General features: G+C 36.4%; 1 long non-coding RNA gene across 1 annotated transcript; it reads right to left on the reverse strand.

Moving 5' to 3' along the window:
• Window positions 1–3,139: 3,139 nt before the first annotated feature.
• On the reverse strand, window positions 3,140–3,906 carry LOC133789561 (uncharacterized). The gene is made up of 3 exons (XR_009873611.1): window positions 3,634–3,906; window positions 3,309–3,419; window positions 3,140–3,194 (listed from the first exon to the last, which is right to left on the reverse strand). It is a non-coding gene; the product is annotated as an uncharacterized LOC133789561 (long non-coding RNA).
• Window positions 3,907–4,571: the final 665 nt, after the last annotated feature.

A 4,571-nucleotide genomic window follows, 5' to 3' on the forward strand; every position in this document is an offset into this window, starting at 1 on the left:
CTTGCAAACTTCAGTTTGTGGTTCTATCTTTCCTTCCTTTCTCCTCAGGATGTGGGCGGGACACCCTCAGTGCAACGCCCTGGATAACCAAGATCATTACACTGTGTGTTTATAAAGGTGGAAGACTTGCTAATCAAGTCATTTAGTTGAAAATGTGTTTCTAAAACATTATTGAACTAGGGTTAAAATATTTTGGTCATAAAAGATAAAATTCATTTAAATAAGCATTTGATACCCAGGATGCAAAAAATAGGGTTAAATAGCAGTTTACAAAATTTTCAAAGGTTATGTACTACCACAAGCCATTCTAATGGCAAAATAGGCATTTTAGGGTCTCCTGTCCCTATATCATCCATCGGCTGTGGCGGCCGAGCAGTCAACTATGTACATTCTGCCCCCAGAGCTCTCCAAATAAGGGTTGGTCCAGCTTACCCTTGCCTTTACCTGCACCACGTAGCACCCATGAGCCAAGGCCCAGCAAGAAAACCATATACAAAACATAACCAATAACAGTAATCAAACAATTCATAAATCATTAATCAAGTACTCAGTAGACCACATCATTCACATAATCAGTGATATCAATCAACAAACCAACAATCTATCATCCATATATTCAACATGCCACAATCATCAGATTAACAATAGTAACATATCATACAATAGACAGGGTCGACACCCTTAGGCTGCACCCTCTGTTTATCCCACTGACTTCGGCCCACTTAGGCAGAGCTCATTGATTATATAATTAACCTTAGCTACCAGTGGCCGAGCCGCGTCCCGTGCGCAAATATTAATTCCGGCACTCTTAGGCCATTTATTTCATGCTCACAATGCATAATACCATTATACAACATTGCATACAAGTATAGGGAACTCTTAGTCCCAACATAGCCACACAACTAAGTGCAGTTTTCTTACCTTTGATTCCAAGCGGAGAAGGTGAATTAGTTCCGAGCATGATCCCTAGCCCAGCCTTGGCGACAAACCTAGTCACAAGAGTCATTGATATCTATCAACTTCCAACTAGAAATAAAATACCTAGAGAACAAAACTAGCCTCTGGGACCTCAATTTCTACTAAACCGGGTAGTAGAAATTATCCCGATCCCCTAGGTTTGAACCCCCAAGCCTTAATAATACTTAGAACTCTTCTAAGCTTAAAACTCCCAGGCGGGTTGCGACTTGGCTCAGCAAGTCGTGACTTGCCCCAAGTCAAAGAGCAAGCTTTCATGCCAAAGGGGAGGCAAGTCACGACTTGGCCAAGCAAGTCACGGCGCGCCCCCAAGTCAGAGAGCTCCCACGGCCAGAAGGGTCACACGCGTCGCGGCGCCCCTAGGCTGGGTCACGGTGTACCCTGCGAACCCAGAGGAAACCTGGGTTTTCTCTCTTTTTTTTTCCAGCCAAGAACACTCAAACAACCCAGAATTTTACCCAACATCTTTCCCCATTTCAATCATCAATCAAGCTATGAATTTAAAGAATAAACCACCTATCTTACTCCTCAAAACCTTAACAATAAACTTGAAGTCACCAATTAAATCCATCAGTTATTAACATTCCAAGAAATTGATCTAATTCCATCATCCAATTCAAGTTCAAGAATCCAAACTTACCTAAACAACCAAGCAGAAAATCAGAATTGAAAACCTAAATTCTTTCCTCAATATAGCAGTTTCCTCCTCTGAACTTCCAGCTCCACACCCAACTAAATTCCTTCCCAATTCCTTCTGTTTTCTTCAAAGATTTCACCAGCTCAAGCCTAGTTTAAGCATCTCTTTGATTCTAAGCTTCCATATCCAACTTGAGAGAGAGAGAGATAGAGAGCATAAATTGTGAGGGAGAGAGAGAGAGAGAGCTTTCTGTGATATTTTCCTTCTTCAATAATTTCCCCAACCTTCTACTTTATTTTAAGGAAAAACTGAATATATCCTTAGTCTTAGGAAATGCCCTTTTTACCCTCCCAAAACAAAACTAGCATATAACTTAATCTAGGGGTATACTAGTCATTTATTCCCAATTCCTACTAATTCCTCGAGTGTTCCTAATATTTACCACTTAAATCCTGTCATCCAATTAATTACCAATTATTTACCCAAAGCCTATTAATCTCCAATATATTTCCTATATTCCCAAAAATACCCTCAGGCTCCCCCGAGCCAGGTATAAATTCCCGCCGTGACTATTTTTCCAAACTGCTCACCAGGACTGTCTCGAGCCATATGATGCAAATATATCCACATAATAATGTGGTCTTAACAATTTATCACAAATAATCACATTTATGCCCTCACCGGGCCAACATTACAAATATGCCCCTATAATCTAAACAAGGCCCACAAGCATATTAATACTCATAAACATGCATTTCACATATCCATATAATCATATAATCATGCTTATCACATAATCATGCATTAAATTATTTAAATCATACATAAACCAATTATGCCCTCCCAACACACTAATCAAGGCCCTTAAGCCTTATTAGTGATTTTGGGTCGTTACACCCAGATTCTATAATGGCGTAAACTAGGTTCACGACTATTCCAACGTTCTGCATCTGTTTTGGGGATTAGACAGCACGACATTGAGAATTTTGTTCGCGAATTCAATAAAGTTCTATCCCCAGAACAAAGTTGGTAGAGTTGAGTAACTAAGCATGCATTTAACCATTTCCAATAAAGTTCTGTTTCGCCGTTCCGCTACACCATTTTGTTGTAGGGTACCCGGGGCAATAAGCACTACTACAAAAAATGTTTTTTAGGACTCGCGGGGCGCGAGTCCTCTATTTGAGAGCCTTAAAAACTAAGGTTTTTTAGGACTCGCAGTCCTAAAAAATCTGGTTGAGTGCCTTTAATTAAGTTTTTAGGACTCGCGGGTAATTTTTTAGGACTCGCTTTGCATGCCCTTAAAAGTAATTTTTTTTTAAAAAAAATACAGCTACAATTTTAATTTTGATTTAAAAATATATATCCATTTGAGTGTCGAATATGTATCAAAAGAATTGAAAAGAAAATACTAAAAAAATGGCAAAACATTTTTACGAAATAAATTTAAAATTTCTAAACATGTATTGTAATTAGCTAGCTATAATATCATTCATTTTTCTCTAACCAATTGTAAAAATGACATTGCCTATTCTTCTCTAACTTCGTCAATTTCTTGAGTAGTATATGGTTTGTCGGAGGTGAACTGAAAAAAAAAGAAAACAAAAATTTAATTATAATTATATTAGTGGTAATAAATTCAAAGCATATATAAAAATTGTACTAGATTAATACTATGTAGTTGCATATTGTTTATTACCTGTTTCGACAAGAAATGTTTGATGCGAGGGGCATTGATAAGTACATTCTTCATCATCCTCATAACGTAATGACTATTGAATCCAATGAAGTTCACCTGTCATTCTAGTTACTATAGAAGAGAAATAAAGAGCTAGTATCAATCACTAACATAAAAACATGAAATACTTTATAAGGATCTACATTATAACACATGCCAAATAATATGGGGATAATTGTCAATAACACTTACTTGTAACCAAAATATGAAAAAATTACATCCCGGTTTCCAACAAAATGCCAATGCATGAAAACAGACATAGGAACCACAACAAAATTCTACTAACCTTATGTCTGCTTTCCTTCTTCTTCATCCACAGCATATTCATCGTCGTTGTCATCGTCTTCATCAACATCTTGATTATCATATAAAGTGCTTCGAGGAAACTTACTGAGTTCATTTCTGCTGTCCTCTTCACTAAGAAATTCCAGCCCATATTTTGCATCTCGGTGTTTGACCACAAGCCAGCGCAGCAACCGATCTTCCTTGTTAAGGTAATGCAGCTCTTTGTTGATGTTGGGTGTAACCATCATAGTCATTTGCATCAGTTGACCCTATAGCACGTGCAAAAGATGTTTCTTCAAGTCCAAGATAAAGAGAAAAGAAAAACCAATCAAAGCAAGATTGACTCTTTTATCTTTTAATTTTTCTTAAACTACAATTTTTTTTATTATAAAATTCAATCAAACATAAAACCTACTTCAGATATGTTACATGTAAGTCAAATAGTGCTGGTATATTATTTGGATATTCAGTGAGGCTTAAATTTTAATACTACTAGGCATTTGGCACCTTAAATTTAGAGCATCCTTCCATCACAGAATGCCAAGAATCCATCAAATACGAAGCCCTTAAACTTAAATCCCAGCTACATCGACACGTAACACAGGAAAGATTAAAGCCACTGATTTCATTGATTTCAACAATACTAATGGTTTGTTAATAATAATGGTTTGTGTTTATATGCATTGATTTCAACAATACTAGAAAGATGAATAAATGTAAGATACAAGTTACTTTAGCTTCATCATTATTCCACTTAAACTAAACAAAGCAAACACTTAAAGAAATTTCCTTGATGTAATCAAATATAGATCCTTGATCTCTCTTCTCTTGGTATATATACTAATAATGAATGATCTCATAATATTACCTAATCAAATCCAAATCCAATTTTTTTTATTATGTTTTTACCATGCAATGCATGAAATCATCAAAATTTTG

This window comes from Humulus lupulus, chromosome 7 (assembly GCF_963169125.1).
Source record: "Humulus lupulus chromosome 7, drHumLupu1.1, whole genome shotgun sequence".
Lineage (NCBI taxonomy): Eukaryota > Viridiplantae > Streptophyta > Magnoliopsida > Rosales > Cannabaceae > Humulus > Humulus lupulus.